We start from the raw sequence: 20,426 nt of genomic DNA, 5'->3' as shown, positions 1-20,426 counted from the left end.
CCATCATAGGGCCTAATCACATCAGCCACACTATCAGAGGCTCGTTCACCTGCGCATCTACCAATGTGATATATGCCATCATGTGCCAGCAATGCCCCTCTGCCATGTACATTGGTCAAACTGGACAGTCTCTACGTAAAAGAATAAATGGACACAAATCAGATGTCAAGAATTATAACATTCAAAAACCAGTTGGAGAACACTTCAGTCTCTCCGGTCACTTGATTACAGACCTGAGGGTGGCTATCCTTCAACAAAAAAACTTCAAAAACAGACTCCAACGAGAGACTGCTGAATTGGAATTAATTTGCAAACTGGATACAATTAACTTAGGCTTGAATAGAGACTGGGAATGGATGAGTCATTACACAAAGTAAAACTATTTCCCCATGTTATTTCTCCCCCCCACCCCACCCCACCCCCCACTGTTCCTCAGATGTTCTTGTTAACTGCTGGAAATAGCCTACCTTGCTTGTCACCATGAAAGGTTTTCCTCCTTTCCCCCCTCTGCTGCTGGTGATGACTTATCTTAAGTGATCACTCTCCTTACAGTGTGTATGATAAAACCCATTGTTTCATGTTCTCTGTATGTATATATAAATTTCCCCTCTTTATTTTCCACCAAATGCATCCGATGAAGTGAGCTGTAGCTCACGAAAGCTTATGCTCAAATAAATTTGTTAGTCTCTAAGGTGCCACAAGTACTCCTTTTTTTTTTGCGAATACAGACTAACATGGCTGCTACTCTGAAATGTGTATTATGGCAGTGTCTAGGAGCCCCAGTCATGGAGCAAGACCTGTTGTGCTAGGCACTGTGCAAACACAGAACAGCTCTTTTTTTGCCTTCTCCCCTTGGGATTGGGTCTGATCCACAACCTCAGAGCAGGAGATTCCCCCAACGTGCCCATTGTCACAGAGTTGCTCTAATATGCCACTATAGAGCCTGAGGTGCCCATAACACCTCCACCTAATCTGGATAGCCGTCACCCCCCAATACAGAACTCTGGATTACTTCAAAACTATGCCTTCATGGTTGCTCCAACAAGCTGCTTATGCATAGTCCAGGGTTAACCCAACTCTCTATCACGGTCTTGATATTGCTTTATTGCTTCACTGCATCATCCTAATGTCCTATGGCAGGTTACAGCACTGTATATAGTGGAGTGAGTGAGAGGTGATGAACATTGGAAGAGGTCTATGCTGGTAAATGTAGTACAGATCCCTGCAACAGTTGGTAACCCCACAACATTAACCCTGTCAATTGTTGCGTTGGTGACTATATACTTGCTAATAACTGAATTTCTAGTGCACTCAGAGTATGTAGGTGCTACATGTAAGAATCAGGAGAATTTGTATTATGAGAGAGAGACTATTGAATGGCATTGGAAATTAGTGTGCGTCTGTATATAATCACACATGGGTAAAAGCATTTTGCTTCCTCACACGGTTCCCTTTACAGCTTTTTAGTACTCTGAATATTTTGTATTTCAAAAATTGAATGTTAAGACTCCATCCTCTCTGCCTGTGTTATGCCTCTCTCCTAGTGAAGAGGTAGGCAGAAGTATGGATCAATTTGACTGAAAGAGGGGTGGGTAAGTCTATCAGAGCAGGAGGGGGCAATTTGGGTCCCAGCACCTCACTGAGCCAGGAACTCAACCCCACACACACACCATACCTTTCACTACAGAGCTCTGCCCTCCTCAGATTCCATCAAGCTCAAGTTGAGCTGTTCTGACAGGGCTGCTGCTCAGGGGTTCAGCCACTCCAAAAAGAGGCATGCTGAATCCTGAGCCACTTGCTCAGGGCCCTGGGGGACAGATTGCTGTTGCCCCCATTTCCTAAATGGCAGGCCACAGAGAAAGAGACTCCCAGCATGCACTGCAGTCTGCCTGTTTGTTGGCATGCTGGCAACCACAATTCTCCATTATTTCCGCTAGAAACTTAAGGGTTTGTGGTAAAAATTAGAGCTGCCTGAAATAGATTAGCACAGTTATAGTCACTAATAAATTTCCATAAAATTTTACACACACTTCACCATACTATGAATACTAAACAGAATTCAATAAACCAGTTAACAGTGACCAGTGTGTCAGATCTAGCATACTCTAAAATGAATATTACTTGTATAGCACCATAGACATGTATGATACTTTACTATACAGGTATAGAGAGATTCCCTGCCCCAAAGAACTGGTCTGTGCAACCATACCTTTGTGTGGAGACCCACTGAAATTAATTGGGACTGGTACAGGGTAAGGGTCCCCATCCATGCAGATCTGTAGAGAGGGTTCATTGGGGCTCATCCCTCTCTGGGGTGTCAGGGAACGACACCACCTCCCTTAGTCCCGGCACTGGCCCCTGGGGAATCAGTTGAGCCACAGGAGTCCTGGCTCAAGCCATCCAGCAGGGGCTGAGCAAACACAGGTAACAGTTAGCAGTTAACAAGCCCAGGCCCTGGGTCAGGGTGAGGCAGTGATGAGTTCAAGGCTCAGGCCCTCAGGTAGGGCTGAGCAGCAGTTCATATAGGTACGGCAACAGTGAGTCTTAAGGCTCAGACCCTCAGGCAGGGGCTGAGAAAACACAGGTAAATAGCACTCCCAGGCTTCAGGCTCCAAGTGGGAGAGGGGGAGATTGCCACTCACGAGTTGAGTGGCATGGGGGGGGGGGAACGCAGGCCCTCCCACTCCACTGGGTCCCAACCTGCTGCTGTGTCAGTGGAGATCCCAGCCGCAACACACTGACATGGGTTCCGGCAGTGTTGCAGCCAGACTAAAGTCGGCTGCCTCGGGCTACTTCCCAACTCTCCCTCTGGAGGTACCTGGTTCAAGGTGGTGTCCTCAGGGAAGTCAATCACCATTGGATCCTTGGGGTAGCTGACAAGGGGTAAGCTCAGCAACTCTTCTGGGTAGCCGGCGACGGGTAAGCTCAGCGACTCTTCCACACACTGATCTGTGTCAAGTATTGGCTGGTCAGGCCAGTTTTCAGGTCCATTGCTGGAGTCTTCCCCTTGTGGGAGCTGGGCCAGAGGCATCTGGCCTCTCCAGCGGCTGCCTCCCGAGTGAGCTCTGGGGTTGGGCTCTTCTACTTCCTGTCTGGCACCTGAGCCTCTGGGGGGTGGGCTTGCAGTTATCTGGCTCCACCCACTCTGCTGTTCGGCAGAGCTCACCCCTTTCCAGGATGGCGGGGAACCACACCGCTTCCCTACAAGATCCAATTGTGGGATCAGGGCTTAAGAGAAGAACAGGAAAAATCAACACAGGGATATGAAATAGCATCTCACAATTATTAGTTAGTGTTAGTTGATATATCTATATATTTAAAAAAGGGTTTTTTAATTATTAGCAGATCAAACTGACACTTGTCAATGATGAACTTTCAGTGAGTTTTGAATTCTAAATATGTTACAGGATATGTGTATATAAAAGTCACAAGGATGGCACAAACTTTGTCAACATGAACATATTTTGTAATATAGACAATAACATGTTTGTTCACTAGGCAGCTTATTACAGGTTCCTAGCGCTTTTTTTCAACTGCCTCTTGACTTTTGGCTCTTACTTCTGCTTTGATATTCCCAGTGTCCTGTAGGAGTAGTTTCCAGGGGTAAGTAACAAGGTCACAAGGGGAAAGATAACTCTTTTTCTAGGCCCCCTTGACTGCAGTCAAAGAGGAGACTGGGAAAGTGGTGTATAAATTGAAAAACAGAGATTCCCAGTCACAAACAGGGAATTAAAAAAACCATGCTAATCCAGATAACCAAGAACCTGAGAGATGGTATGCTATGAGGAAGTCTAGTGCAGGGGTTCTCACAACAAAATTTTTGGCGGCCTTAGAGTGCGGCCACCAACTCTTGCTGGTGGCCACTCTGACAGTTTTTCATAAAATACTTAATTAACGTTAGGAAAAACAAATAAATATGCACATGCCCATGCCCAAATCATTGTAATTTATTTATGTAGGATTTTTTTTCCAGATTCAATAGTAAAAATAATGCACAGTTGCCTCTATTCTTTACTGGACTTAACCAGAACAGAAATACAAAGAAGGTGCTTTGCACATTCTTTTCTTTTCTTGTTGTTTCTTTTGCTTTTTTAGTTGCTATTTTTTTTAGACTTGCTAGATACTAAGTCTGTGAAAAGTGATATTAACAAACATACAAATATCATTTTTCACAGCAGATTTACTCAGCCCTGGAAAGTCCTGGATGTGGAGGTGGGTAAGAAGGCAACAGGGGTCAGAGGCGAAGGGGCACTGTGGGAGGCAGTGGGGGCAAGAGGTGATGTGGGGTGGTGAGCTCGGGCCAGAGTGCACCACCGGGGAATGAAGCTCGAAGCTCTGTGACTAAAATCTGCCAACTGCCACCCCATTGCCCCCAGGAAGATAGGGAACTCACTGGCCTCCTGCTCCTCCGGTTTTGTGACTCCAGAGGGAGGCAGGGCCCAAACATTTCTGGTGGCTCCAGGGGAGCAGCTGCTGCTTTGGCTCCCTCCCCGTTCCCCCCCACAATCACTGCCCAGGAGGCTGTGGCCACTAGAAAAGCCCCTAGTGGCTGCATTTGAGAAATGCTTGTCTAGTGCCAGTGATACCTGCTAAAAGAAAGATGGATTCACTGTGTCCAGACAATGATATCTAGACAGTCCAGGAGAGATGGTAACATATACAAAGCAAATACAAGCTGTTGGAGGAACAATTGTTATTGCTTGGTGATTTATGTACATGTTACAGGCTAATATCTTTTCCATGCTCAGTCACAATGTAGTGTAGGTTGTTAGTATTATATTTACAGGACCATTGATGTTCACGGTGCTTTACAAATAATAAGTCTCTGTTGTAGATTTTATAATCTAAATTGGATTGAAAGAATAGGGGTGTTTAATTAGAAATTACATAAATCAACTACATCAAGCCATTGTAGTGACTGCAAGTGGGTCTGTGATTAAACTGAGAAGTAAAACAAATAATGCTCCTAACTGATATAAGTAAAGCCTTTTATTCTCTAGGGTTCAGACTAATATCTCCACCTCGTTCACTGCACCAAGCCTCTCCTTTTTTAAAAAAAATGAACTATCCATATTGCACAGTACATTTTCCTCCATAGAGAATTGGGTGTTGTTGTGTGCATTATTTTGTTGTAAACCAAGATCTGAGATGCTTACTTGGAGCTCTTGATTGTTTGTGCCACTGTGTGACATTCCCCTCTGGTGTTATCTAGACTGGTGATCTGCTAGGTCACTCCAATCCTTGACTCTGGAAGCCAGCCTTACCCTGCTTTGCTGTGAGAACCCCCACTCCTGAGCTGTTCACGCACAGCCTCTGGCATGTAAGCTGCTCCTTGGATTGTGTAACCAAATGACACTAGCCAATATCTCCGGTCCCAGACAAAACCCTAGGAACCTCCATCTTGCAGTGTTCAGTTATGCCCACTGGACACTGCAAGCTTATATGAGTTTATCAATTTAACAAAGAAATTGATATACACTAGGCTTGTTATCCCAAGGAGAGTCTGTGACAGCTTTAAACCAAACACACTGCTTCAGGTAGAATAAACAAACAAATTTATTAACTACAAAGACAGATTTGAAGTGATTATAAGTCAAAACAAAAGAAGTCAGATTTGGTCAAATGAAATAAAAGCAAAACACATTCTAAGCTGATCTTAATACTTTTAGTGCTTTTACAAACTTAGATGCTTCTCACCACAGGCTGGCTGATTGCTCTTCAGCCCGGCTCGCCCCTTTGATCAGCGCTTCAGTCACTTGGTGTGGTGTCTATAGATGTAGGTGGAAGAGAGAAAGAGCATGGCAAATGTCTCTCCCTTTAATCATGTCCTTTCTTCCTTCTTAGTTTTGCCTTCCCCCCACTTCAGAGTCAGGTGAGCATTGCCTCATTGTAGTCTCAAACTGACCAAAGGAAGGGGGGTGACTCACTTGAGAGTCCAACAGATCCTTTGTTGCTGCCTAGGCCAGTGTCCTTTGTTTCAGTGAGGCTGGGTTGGGTTTGTCCCATACATGAGGTGTGAACTGCCCCTCTGCTCTTGGAGAGCTTTTGCCTGGGCTTGTTTAAAGCCATGAGGACACATTTTCAGCCTCATAACTATATATATGAAATTATAACCTTTAACATTACTTTAACAATTACTATAACATCACTGTAACAACAATGCTCAGGGCATCATGAGCCTTCCGAAGACACCCAACATGACAAACTTTGCATTGGATACTACACAATCATTTTACAAGGATGAACATGAGGGTGCTGGGTGTCTCCCGGAGGTACAGAGCGTCACACACTGACTCTCAGGGATCCTTGAAATCCATTTGTTGAGGAAAAACACAGAATTTGCATTTTTATAGAGAATCTTTATTTTTTACATTTTGTGAAAAAATAAGACTATATACAGTGGAACCCTGATTATCCAATCTAACTGGGACCAGGGCCAGATTGTATAATCAAAAATTCAGTTAATCAGGAGAATGGGTGGGGCCTAGTCTGACAGCTTAAAAATTGTAAATACACCAATAAACATTGTGTTCAACTGATAACTATACATATATTGTGGTTAAGTAAACTAAAGTTCAGCGTTTCATTTTAATTGTGGAAAAACATGGATTTTTATGGTTTTTTTTTAATCAGAGAATTTTGGGGTTTTTTAATGACAGAAAATTAGGATCCCTGCTGATCATTACTGCTGATGGATCATGTTCAGTCTCTGGCAGAGGGCTGGGTTTACTCATTTTCACCCTCTGCTAGTAGATCCAAGACATGCAATTGGCTAAAGTTCACTGTCCTTCCTAGATTATGGAGCTGGGCATATGACTTTTAGAAGGCCTGCAAGAAATTCTTATACACTCAGATAATAAAGACTTCGGAAGAGACCCCAAACTAAGCCAGGTTCAGAGAAGGAGAGTGTGCACCATACTGTTTTGTGGTGATGGCATTGAACTTTGATTTAGGAGATCTGGTTCCAATTCCTCATAAAAGTTTTTATTGCAGAGAGTTGGAATGAGGTCTCATTACTGAAGCTTCATTAGTTTTATAAAAGCTGCTGCAGAACACTTCCTGGTACCTTTATTTAGTATCAGATAATTAAATATTACATGATAACTGATTTAAATTAAACAGACCAAGTGCATTTTGCACTGCAGTGTCCTTGCCTTTTTCTGTGATTCAAATCTCAGTGTTGTATTTATAAGAGGTGCTGAGATCCCACAGCTCCTATCAAATTCTATTAAAGTCATGTGCTAATATATATTTATGCCTGTATCTGTAATTTTCACTCCAAGCATCTGAAGAAGTGGGGTTTTTACCCATGAAAGCTTATGCCCAAATAAATCTGTTAGTCTTTAAGGTGCCACCGGACTCCTTGTTGTTTTTGTGGATACAGACTAACATGGCTTCCCCTCTGATACTTGGTATCAAAGTGTACGAATGTCAAACTACAGTAATTTCCAATGGGTTTCCCAGTTGCCAGTGGGAAATAGATGGGTTCTGCTGCAGTCTCTTATGATCCCTTGTAGATTGCAGCTCCTTTGTCACTCAGAACATTTTAATTACTGTCATATCCTCAAGATGGATATGCTATACACGCAAGGCCACCGAAAATCTTTAAATTCCTTCTATCAGGTTGGGAAGTGGGTAGTGGAGATGAGTCTAGAAAAGAAGTCAAAACCAGGCTCGCATACCTATTGAGACCCACCACCCAACAAGAAGGTTTAGCTAATTATTGTGTAATCCAAATTAGACCTCTATTACTGTTGGAATACAGACTTTTTATGTCAACTTGTTACACAGAACCTAACCTGCCCCAATGGAATCCAGCATAATGGCACTGGACATAATGGCACATTGGCCTGTGTGGAAGGTCTGGGGATGACGCCTGCATAGTACAACCTGCTGTATGCAATCTATGCCTGGATGTGAGTCACCTTTCTTCTGTTTAGGGGAGGCATTGTGCACTGGTCATAGGATGTGCAGGGAGTAAAACCAAATGTTTGTGGTATTCTCCCTAGGAATGCACTGGTGGTGATTCTAGCAGGATTCCTGATTGATAAACTGGGAAATCACTGTAAGTCCCAATGATTTAGTTATAGCTGATCTTTCTTCTTGCTTTCACTTTCTTCAGAAGTGAACTTTCCAGCTATTCCTTCAAAGGAAAGAGATATTGCTTCCCAAGACCAGAATCACCTTTTCAATAAGATCATGAGGCCTGAAGCAGTGTGGAGCAAACCAATGAAGGTACTTCCTTGTGGTCTGAAGAGAAGATGAGCGTAACAAAGGCTGCTCCATAGAATTACAAGCATCAGGGATCTCTGCTGCAAACTTCCACAGTTCCCCCTTTGGCCTGATTGTAGATCGCTAGAATTTAGTTTGACACACAACAGTTGAGTGAACATTGTTTTAATCTCCTGACACACAATAAAAGGAACACAGGTAAGTTCAGAGCTGGCAGTGATCTTTTATCTACAAACTTTACACTCTTAATATGACTGTCTGATAGACTTGTATTCTTCTCTTCTACATGGCTTTCTGTTTGGCATTTGTCATCATGGTATCTAAGCTCCAAAACATAATAAAGAATGTGGCCTTTCCCCGTGGATAGGTCAGCATTCTTGTCTCTGTTTTTGCAGATGAGGACACTGGCACAGAGGTGAAGTTACTTGGCCAATGTCAAAGAGTCAGTGGCAGAACTAGGAGTAATACTCAGAAGTATGGAGCTTATAGGCTTATGGTTGAGCCACTTAACCTTCCTCTGCCTCAGTTTCCCCATGTATAAGGCACACAATAATATGTCTTTCCTCTGCAAAGTGACCTAAGATCCTTCAATGAAAGTGGCTTTATAGCAGTAAAATAATATGTCACAGAGTCAATTTGATGGGAGACCCAGGGATTTACCCGTCCTGGGATAAAATTCAGGGCTCCTTTCAACTTTTCCTATTGTACAGTAATTTTCTCTGTTCCATTGCCTTTATTTCAATGTGTCCCTGTGTTTTTCTGTTTCCCTCCCTAGTTGGTGTCTTTCTTTTCTCTTTCCTGACTGTCTTGGGATCATCCATCTTTGCTCTGGGCTCTCACTTCAAGGGAACTCCGTATCTTCTGCCACTGATGCTGACGGGACGGTTGCTGTTTGGATCTGGGAATGGATCACTTACCAGTAAGGAATCTGAGAACTCCTCTCCTGATTAGATCCCAATAATGGGAGGACAAATGGGATTTTTGCCCCTGGGCCTTTGTTCCTATAGTCAGTTCCTTCAGTTCCTTTGGCTTGTGACTTTGTGACTTGCTTTCCCCTGCCCTGAGGTGCAAGAATACCAAGATGAGCAGCCCTCACAGTTCACAAGCGAGTGGCAATAGCCCTGTGGAAGCTTGCAACGCCAGACAGCTACCGTTCAGTTGGGAATCAATTTGGAGTGGGCAAATCTACTGTGGGGGCTGCTGTGATGCAAGAAGCCAACGCAATCAAAGATCTGCTGATATCAAGGGTAGTGAGTCTGGGAAATGTGGAGGTCATAGTGGATGGCTTTGCTGCAATGGGATTCCCTAACTGTGGTGGGGCCATAGACGGAACGCATATCCCTATCTTGGCACCAGAGCACCAAGCTGGCAAGTACATAAACCGCAAGGGGTACTTTTCAATAGTGCTGCAAGCACTGGTGGATCAGAAGGGACATTTCACCAACATCAATGTGAAATGGCCGGGAAAGGTACATGACGCTCGCATCTTCAGGAACTCTGATCTGTTTCAAAAGCTGCAGGAAGGGACTTTATTCCCAGACCAGAAAATAACCATTGGGGATGTTGAAATGCCTATAGTTATCCTTGGGGACCCAGCCTACCCCGTAATGCCATGGCTCATGAAGCCATACACAGGCAGCCTGGACAGTAGTCAGGAGCTGTTCAACTACAGGCTGAGCAAGTACAGAATGGTGGTAGAATGGGCATTTGGACGTTTAAAAGCATGCTGGTGCAGTTTACTGACTCGGTTAGACCTCAGCGAAACCAATATTCCCACTGCTATTACTGCTTGCTGTGCGCTCCACAATATCTGTGAGAGTAAGGGAGAGACGTTTATGGCAGGATGGGAGGTTGAGGCAAATTGCCTGGCCACCGGTTACGCACAGCCAGGCACCAGGGCTGTTAGAAGCGCACAGGAGTGCATGGTGTGCATCAGAGAAGCTTTGAAAACCAGTTTCATGACTGGCCAGGCTATGGTGTGAAAGTTCTGTTTGTTTCTCCTTGATGAACCCCCCCGCCCCTTGGTTCACTCTACTTCCCTGTAAGCTAACCACCTTCCCCTCCTCCCTTCGATCCCCACTTGCAGAGGCAATAAAGTCATTGTTGCTTCACATTCATCCATTCTTTATTAATTCATCACACAAATAGGGGGATAACTGCCAAGGTTGCCCAGGAGGGGTGGTGGAGGAGGGAAGCATTGGGTGGGATCATGGAGGAGGGAAGGACAAGGCAACATAGCACTTTGAAAGTTTAAAACTTTAAAACTTATTGAATGTCAGCCTTCTGTTGCTTGGGCAATCCTCTGGGGTGGAGTGGCTGGGTGGCCGGAGGCCCCCCCTCCGCATTCTTGGGCGTCTGGGTGAGGAGGTTATGGAACTTGGGGGAGAGGGGGGTTGGTTACACAGGGGCTGTAGCGGCGGTCTGTGCTCCTGCTGCCTTTCCTGCAGCTCAACCATATGCTGGAGCATATTAATTTGATCCTCCAGCAGCCTCAGCATTGAATCCTGCCTCCTATCATCGCGCTGCCGCCACCTTTCAGCTTCAGCCCTCTCTTCAGCCCGCCACTTACTCTCTTCAGCCTGCCACCTCTCCTCCCGGTCATTTTGTGCTTTCCTGCACTCTGACATGGTCTGCCTCCATGCATTCATCTGTGCTCTGTCAATGTGCAAGGACAGCATGAGGTCAGAGAACATTTCATCGCAAGTGCATTTTTTTTGCCTTCTAATCTTCACTAGCCTCTGGGAAGGAGAGGATCCTGTGATCCTTGAAACACATGCAGCTGGTGGAGAAAAAAAAAGGGACAGTGGTATTTAAAAAGACACATTTTATAGAACAATAGGTACACTCTTTCATGGTAAACTTTGCTGTTAACATTACATACATAGCATATGTGCTTTTGTTACAAGGCCACATTTTGCCTCCCCGCACTGTGTGGCTAGTCCCTCCCCCCTCCCCATGGCTAACTGCGGGGAACATACTTGTTAAGCCACAAGCAAACAGCCCAGCAGGAATGGGCACCTCTGAATGTTCCCTTAAGAAAAGCACCCTATTTCAACCAGGTGACCATGAATGATATCACTCTCCTGAGGATAACACAGAGAGATAAAGAACGGATGTTGTTTGAACACCAGCAAACATACACTGCAATGCTTTGTTCTACAGTGATTCCCGACTATGTGCTACTGGCCTGGAGTGATAAAGTGTCCTACCATGGTGGATGGAATAAGGCTGCCCTCCCCAGAAACCTTTTGCAAAGGCTTTGGGAGTACATCCAGGAGAGCCGCGAATGCCAGGGCAAATTAATCATTAAACACGCTTGCTTTTAAACCATGTATACTATTTAAAAAGGTACACTCACCAGAGGACCCTTCTCTGCCTGGTGGGTCCGGGAAGCAGCCTTGGGTGGGTTCGGGGGGTACTGGCTCCAGGTCCAGGTTGAGAAACAGTTCCTGACAGTCAGGAAAACCAGTTTCTCCGCTTGCTTGCTGTGAGCTATCTACAACCTCATCATCATCATCTTCCTCGTCCCCAAAACCAGCTTCCATGTTGCCTCCATCTCCATTGAAGGAGTCAAACAACATGGTTGGGGGAGCAGTGGCTGAACCCACTAAAATGGCATGCAGCTCATCATAGAAGCAGCATGTTTGGGGTTCTGACACGGAGCGGCCGTTTGCCTCTCTGGTTTTCTGGTAGGCTTGCCTCAGCTTCTTAACTTTCACGCGGCACTGCTTCGGGTCCCTGTTATGAACTCTATCCTTCATGCCCTGGGAGATTTTGACAAATGTTTTGGCATTTCGAAAACTGGAAAGGAGTTCTGATAGCACGGATTCCTCTCCCCATACAGCGATCAGATCCCGTACCTCCTGTTCGGTCCATGCTGGAGCTCTTTTGCGATTCTGGGACTCCATCATGGTCACCTCTGCTGATGAGCTCTGCACTCACCTGTAGCTCGCCACGCTGGCCAAACAGGAAATTGAAATTCAAAAGTTCGTGGGCCTTTTCCTGTCTACCTGGCCAATGCATCTGAGTTGAGAGTGCTGTCCAGAACGGTCACAATGGAGCACTCTGGGATAGCTCCTGGAGGCCAATACCATCTAATTGCGTCCACAGTACCCCAAATTCGACCTGCAAGGCCAGTTTCAGTGCTAATCCCTTTGTCGGGGGTGGAGTAAAGAAATCGATTTTAAGAGCCCTTTAAGTCGAAAAAAAGGGCTTCATCATGTGGACAGGTGCAGGGTTAAATCGATTTAACGCTGCTAAATTTGACCTCAACTCCTAAAGTGTAGACCAGGGCTTAGGCTTCTGCAGCTGCAAACAACAAGGGGTCATGAAAATTAAACTAAACAAAGAGAGTAAATGTTGGCAGCCTACTGGAGACCAGAGCCAGCACTCTGAGCATGAGGGGTCAGCAAACATTCACCTGAGTTCATTGTGCAAGTTGCTTGTGAATACAGATGAGATTCTAGCCTCCTCTTGTGTGATTTACAGAGTAATCTGGTCAGAACTAGCCCATCTTCCTTCCAAGGCAGAACCAGTCTTTGTGCTACACTCTCCAAGAGTATGTCTACATTGCAATTAGATACCCATGACTGGCCCATGCCAGCTGACTAGTCCAGCTGGGCTAAGGGCCTGTTTAATTGTGGCGTAGACATTCAGGGCTCAGGCTGCAGCCCGAGTTCTGGGACCCTCCAGGGTCCTAGAGCCTAGGGTGTGGCCCAAGCCCAAATGTCTATACTGCAATTAAACATCCCGGTGAGCCCGAGTCAGCTGGCATGTGTCAGTCACGGGGGTCTAACTGTAGTGTAGACATACCCTTAGTGTCCCAAGTAACAGGGCTGCCATTGCTTCAGGTCATCAGATCCATTAAACTTCAGAAGAGTATACCCTGAGGGAAGGTCTTAATGATAATTTTCCATTCTTAATGTACTGGTTATACTCTGGTATTTCCCTTCATTAATAACTCCTAGTTATACCTACATCCCTGCTGTGCTTCATCCCACGGTTTGCCTCTGGCAGCTGCAAGTTCTGCTCAGAAAAGTCTTTTGCTGCCATAGACTTTTATGAAGGGAAGGAAAAGCACTTGACCACACTGCTAGAGAAGGGTGGTGTGTGGGTGTAGAGGGGCACAGCAAATGCAGTAACTCCCAGAGGCGAATGAGTGACCTTTCAGACTCCAGTCACCATCTGGCCCTTCTCATGGAATAGTAGAGGAAGAAGGTAACATAGTTATGAAGTTGGAAGTAGTCTGTATCCTATTAATCTAGGGGGCTTTTCTCTTTACAGCGGGTTCAGGATGGCTGACGACTGCCACTTCGCTACAGACTCCTAGTCCTAACCATCATGTTCTTCTACAACGGTGACTTTCCTTTCGTGGCAGATGCCAGGTACTGACCAGAAAGATAGCATTGGTGCTGTTTCCCGGCACTGGAGCTTTGGTACAGAGCTAACTGTGTCCACCTCCCTCTTCATTTAGCTAACAGGGGAATCTCAGAGGAATGGCGAGCTTTCCAAACAGCTTGTTCACTGCTGCCTTTGTGAGCACAAAGCCAGAAAGGGAGCAGTGTCCCTCTCAAGCAAGGTGCTTAACATTTAGCTATAGAACATCAGGGTCCTTTGACTCTTCTCTCCCTTGCACTGTGTTACGCAGCCATCTCTGAAGATGATGCAAGACATGGGGATTTCCAGTCCAAAGCAACCTTAAAGGAACTTGGATTCTTCCAAAACTCCAAAGATTGGGGAAATTCCAAATCTGGTTTCCTGCAAATTAATACTTCTCCCTTGACCTAGGTGGGACAATGGCGAAGAGGAAACCCATCTGACCAGCACCAGAAAGGCTCATGAAGTGCATCTAGATAGAACTGCGCAGCTTCTGGGGCCAAGGGGTTTGTGCTGCATAAATCCATTCAAGTAAAACACTTACTGGAGTGGCAATGTCAACAGGAGGAGTATGCAGAGGGCTCCGGTGGGGTCAGATTCAAGACCACTAATGCTGTAAAATGTTTCTTGGCTAAACAACTCAGAAACATTGCAGCCTTCCCAAGATGCCTCCCAAGACTGCCACACATGTGATCAGCGGCCTGGAAGATGGCCAGCAGCCAGCATCTTAAGATAAGCATAGATTAAAACTGCTGTGCATGGCAGTTCCTATGGCACACTGCCTTTTCTCAAATGCTAGAACCTCAGTGAGAAGGACTGCAGTTAGAGTAGCAGACTAGGGGGTCAAGAGACCTGGGTTCTGCCTGCCCTGGCTCTGACACAGACTCTATATGACCTTGGGGAAAGTGCTTTTCCTCTGTCTGTTTTGCCATTTTGTGAATGGCTATACTGCTACTTTCCTCACAGGAGGCTTGCAAAACTTAACATTTGCAAAATGCTTTGAGGTCTTGGGAGAAAAATGAAAGGAGGGCTCTATATTTATAATACAAACAGATCAGCAGTTTGGGGTGGGGAGGGGTCCTTGCAGGCTTGCTGCAGCAATTAACAAAAAAGGTCCTACTATTAGAACCTAGTGAAAGCAAAACGCACAGTACTGGGATCTTTGGGGCTCTCCCTGCACTCCCTGAAATGGGCTCTCTGGCCAGCTGTCACCTGCTTACCTTATCCAGAAATGGTCCCCATACAGCCTGATTCCTGCACTGCTGTATCCCCACGTTCTGTCATGGAGCAATACTCCTCAGTGCGTCAGGCACAAAGAGTCATGTTTCAAATATCTCTTTTGGCAGATTAATTCCAGGCTTGATTCCAAAACAAGAATCATGGCTCAGTGCCTTCAGTGTCATTGATTACTTGGATCTATGGCAGTAAATCTGCAGGGACAGCATTTTGCTGCCCCAGAGCTACAAAGAAGTTCAGCTGTCCTCAAAATAATTCTAGCTACTTAAAAGGAACCAGTCAAAATCTAGGTGAGCAGAGGGTTTCCAAATTAGTTTCTCAAAGCTCTAAGCAGTGGCTGGCCAGTAGAAATCTGGGTGCCCTACAAAGGATTTAAAAAACACTAGGTTTACGCCATTTTTGTCCTCCATAATGTATGAAGGAAGCTTGTTTTCTGCTGTAGTGATATCGGGGCCTGTCTTCTCTGCTTTTACTGGATATCTTCTTGGAGCAGTAGAGAACTGGAGTGGGAGATTTCTGAGCCCTTAATCAAAGGGTTGAAGTTGTTAAATGCTGATTCTTCCCTCCACACAGTTTTGAGTTAATGTATCTAAAAATTTAACATCCCTCTCACCCCTTCAGTTTCAGGGCTGAGAAATCATCTGCTCCCCCAAGGAGACCATCAGGGAAAACAGGACTCACTGTTCCTGGAATTTCCAAGATGCATGTCCCCCTCCCCATGCCCCCAAACTTTCAGGCCTCCTTTATCCATCATAAAGCAAGGAAGGGCACAAACCTCCCTCCTCCCCCCAACAGATCTTTTTGTTCAGCACACCTTTTTAAAAAAATGATTGATTTGAGTTTGTGCTTTGACAAGTTCTCTAATTAAAAACTCCCTGTCCAGATGTGTGCTCAGACTTGCTTTGTGCCAAGATAACCAGACCAAGAATCCTAATGTAATTTTTTTTGTCCCCCTCAATTTTATTTTTAGCAAGTTTATCCAGGATAAGTACTCTGGTTACAGTCAGCAGGCAGCCGCTTACATTGCTGGGGTGGTATACGACAGCTCCCTTGTTCTCTCTGCAGCAGTTGGCATATTAATTGTGAGTACCCACTACTTAGCAGAACATCAACTACATGGTGGATTGTCTGCTGATAGACCACGGCTTAGTACAAATAATATTTTGTGCATCTCTGACAGAGATCAAGTGTTTAAAATTAGGGCTCTGGAGTTGAGTCATTAGTGATGCAGAGGGTTAACAGTCTAGTTTGGAAACCCTGAAGACCATTCTGTATTAGGTCAGAAGTGAAATGAATTTGACCTCTGATCCCCTAGTTCCTGCTGTAGAAGTACCACACCAATAGCTGAATACTCATGAGAGGCCCAAGATAAAACACTGAGGGGAGTGTTGCAGGTCAGGATTAAGGGGCACAGGCAGAGCGTTGCAAGGGATGAGGAGCAGTAGCTTGCATAGAATCAACTCATGCTTTGTCTAATTTATCAATCCCTCACTTCTGTAAGCACTAAAATGCAACATATTGCCTTAAAACTAAAACCTTGGAGTTTCAAATTCAGCTGATTTGGAACATCCTTACTCTCTAATAGGCACACCAGTCTCTTCAGTCCCTCTTGGTACATGTGAGGAATGGGAATACTTTGTGAGTTATTTTCCATTAGCTGATACTCTTATAAGTTATTATTTACAGCATACGTTGCACAGCTGCGCACATTGAGGAGGAGAGCACTGCAGTCCTGGTGGAAACAGTGGGGGGCTCTCGGTAAATCACCTTCTGTTTGTCCTTCTTCAGGACTATGTAGGACAGAGAAGAGTGTTTGCAGTTGGTTGTGCTGTGCTGACTCTGCCAGTCTTTGTTCTCCTGGCATTTACATTTGTTCCTCCGCTTGTCTCTACCATCTGTCTGGGGATCACTTACTCCTTTGCCGCTGTAAGTATGTAGAAGCCACTGCATTAGCTGGTCATTTTGTAGCTCTGCTCACTCCTTTCCAGACACTGGCATTTTACACTAGCCAAGGGCTAAACATTGGGCATGTGTGCATTCTGAGGTTTTTGGATTACAAAGTCCAAAGGATGTAGTCAGCAAACACCCCCGTATAACCCAAAACAGTTCAAGGAACCCATTGGCATGGTCTGTGGGAAGCATTAGCTGTTAAGCAGTACTGTCCTTTCATGACACCTTTTGAGCAGGATCCAGAGTGTCCACCTGAGTCAGTTATCCCAGCTCCTTATTGAGATGTATGACTCTGAATTGCATGTGCTTTAAGTTGACTGGAGTAACTGGAGAGGAAAGATGTAGGCACTGTCATCATCCATTTACTGTAATCTACTGTAGTCTTCTAGTGGTCAATGGTGGATGGGTCAGAGGAAGGTGTAAACCCCTCCATAAGGCAACCAAATGTGTAATGGGGACAACTTTCTCCCTCAGTCGATGAGCTAGTAGCCTGAAGCTGGGGCTTGAATTGTAAGACTCTTCTAGAAAGTGTCTTGGCAGCAAACTTTTCCTGTTTTAACATCAGCCCATTTCATTACTCCTTACAACAGGCGAGTCTGTGGCCATCCATACCCCTTGTGGTTCCCCAGGCAACGATAGGGACAGCTATGGGGCTTGCAACCTCTGTGCTGATGATTGGAATTGGCCTCTCCAATCTGATCATTGGACATATTCTGGGAACCAAGTCCAGGTGAGAACTAGTGCCTTTTGTCTCTTAAGCAAAAGCCCACAAGTTGTGCTGATGGGGACTAAACTTGAGAGCATAAAACCAGTTTTGTTTGTGGTCTAAACCAAGCATGGTTTCAGGACATGAAACTCAACACCATACGCTGCTTCATTTTATCTGGATGTTATACAGCGCGAGGAAACACATTCTCACATGATCATTGTTTGTTAATCTTCTCGACCCAACAGCGAACTAAAGATCCCACTATGGCACTGGCAACGGATGATGATCTTCATGCTGTCAAACACCATTGCATGCATTATTGCCTTGTTAGCCTCAACGTGGTGGACAAGCAGCGGGTAGTAACATGCTTAAACTTTCATTACCCTCCTACCTCCAGAGCAAGGATGCCTTGGACACTAGGTATTTCCTACAAAAAGTGCATTGCAGCAGGTCTTGGGTGTAAACTTAGCTCCCAACATGTTGGTTTGAAAGGAACCTTAGGTAGTGTAATTTGTGTAGGTTTTCTCACCGACTCTGGATAGGTACTGTTGAGTTGGTCACTGCAGAATATCCTGCAGATACCTACTGCTTTCCCTGTTTCGCTACCATATCATTTAAAAGATAGGCATGGCAATGGTGGGAACCACCAGTATCACACGTTGGTGGCCTAATCACACATTCCTTCCCCAAGATGGGTTGCACAAAATACTGAAGACCAAAATATCTGCTGAAAGGTTGTCTGTAAGCAACACACATTTTCTAGGAAAGCTACTTGTTTGTTTCACTGTCTGCTTCTCAGAATTGCCAGGGTGGGATACTGAACAGAGCAACAAAACAACCATCTGCAGAACAGGAGGTCAGGCAGCCTGTGGACACAGCACCGCTCCTGGATGAAGTGGGAGATGAAGGGTTCATCAACTAAGAAGCATCAGGATGCCCTATTTTGGATCCTACAGTGACAGAGTACAACTACAACTGGTTGCTGGCACAGTATTGTCCCTCTTTATTTCCAATTGTATGCTTTTAAGGAATACATTGTAATATTTTTAGGGGGTTTTTTTGTTTTTGTTTTTTACAAGGGTAACCTTATTCAGCCATCCATGAAAACAAGCTGGTGTATGAAGGGAATTATGCATATGAAGGGAAAGTTGTTTTGTTCCTTGTGTCTGGAACAAATCAGCCATATGGTATATTAAGCCAATGATGAAGCTTATGTAGTGCACTTTTTGAAATGGACTACACTACAATGGTTAGAGTCTAAACTCAATCCACCTGAAGTTTATTCTAAGCAACTATATACCATCTTCTAATTCACCTTAATTCATCATTATAAATGTGTCAATGTAAGGTATTTCATTAAAATATCACTGCACCTTCGCAGAAAGCTCCTCACGCAGTGGCGTGAATGGGTTGAGGAGCCTTCCATTTCAATAATTGCTGTTGATTGCCAATGTCCTTTCACAAATTCATTGTGTGTGTAAATAAGATTGCCATTTTGTCCTGGCAGAGGCTGCTAGGATTGTTTTTACTTATTTTAAATTGGCAAGACCAATTATGTGAAAACTAGCCAAACTTTTTGCTTAACACTCCCACAAGCTGCATTATTCAGATACAGCGATGTTACCTTCAAGTGGTATGAAACTGTCGATCAAAAACAGTAAATAAACCCCCTTAAAACCTGATCTTATACTGTCAATGCACATTGATCATTGACTTGTACAGATGAGTAAAACAATCATCTTTACTATGCAACCTCTTGAACGGTGCTCTTATAAGCATTGAGGATGATGCTTCAAGTGTGTGCTAACTTCATTGTTAAACAGAGCTGAGAGCAAGCACCTGAAAGATGATTTGCTTAAAAAAAAAAACACAGGTATGGAATTTGCTGCTTGTACATGGTTGAACAATTGCAGAGTAAAATTACTAACTTCTGTATTAGTGTGAGAACAGAAGGTGTACTGATGAGTCCAATAAAGTAACCTTTTCTAAAGTAATTGTTACAGAGGAGAAATCCTCGATTATAGCAAATTTTATTCCAGTGATACATTTGAGCTAAGATAAGATTTTAATGTAGCAATTTCCTCTCTGCCTCCTGTTAGTATGTGTTAAGTTCATCTGAAGCTACTTCAGCTCACAGTACAACCTAATGCAAACAATGGAAGGACTGGACTTTAGGAACACCTATGACTAAGGCAACTGAAAGGCTTTTATTATTTGTTATGGAGGGGAAGAGGCTATAACCTGCTCCAGTTCCTGTGGCAGGAGATTTTGAAAGATATGATGCCTTTTCCTGAAAACTTGATGGCTTATGCTCATACCTTCTACTATCATGAGGCAGTACAATGGAGATATTTGTAATGTAAGCACGTGTCCTACAGGGATGGTTATAATTGGACTTAGCTTGAAACTTCTTAGTGGCTGAGCGTGAGCCTGTGTTATTTGCCAGCAACAGTCTTATTTAGTCTGCAGAAGAGAAGAGGGAGGGGGGATTTGATGATAGCCTTCAACTACTTGAAGGGGGGGGGTTCCAAAGAGGATAGAGCTCAGCTGTTCTAAGTGGTGGCAGATGACAGAACAAGGAGCAATGGTCTCAAGTTGCAGTAGGGGAGGTCGAGGTTGGATATTAGGAAAAAATATTTCACTAGGAGAGTGGTGAAGCACTAGAATGGGTTACCTTGAGAGGTGGTGGAATCTCAATTCTTAGAGGTTTTTAAGGCCTGGCCTGAGAAAGCCCTGGCTGGGATGATTTAGTTGGTGTTGGTCCTGCTTTGAGCAGGGGGTTGAACTAGATGACCTCCTGAGGTCTCTTACACTCACAGAAGATTAGGGTTGGAACAATAGTTTTAGCCACCTATTAGTTGAGGGGAGAGCCTTTGGTGAGTTAGTAAAGGAGACCTCAAATATACTATCCCTTTAAATGCAT

General features: G+C 44.6%; 1 pseudogene; it reads left to right on the top strand.

Moving 5' to 3' along the window:
- The first annotated feature begins 2,742 nt into the window (after window positions 1-2,742).
- Window positions 2,743-19,522, top strand: LOC119862490 (annotated as a pseudogene).
- The last annotated feature ends 904 nt before the right edge of the window (window positions 19,523-20,426 follow it).

This window comes from Dermochelys coriacea, chromosome 10 (assembly GCF_009764565.3).
Source record: "Dermochelys coriacea isolate rDerCor1 chromosome 10, rDerCor1.pri.v4, whole genome shotgun sequence".
Classification (NCBI taxonomy): domain Eukaryota; kingdom Metazoa; phylum Chordata; order Testudines; family Dermochelyidae; genus Dermochelys; species Dermochelys coriacea.
The sequence above is the reverse complement of the archived record's forward strand: the minus strand, read 5'-3'. Positions and strand labels throughout refer to the sequence as shown.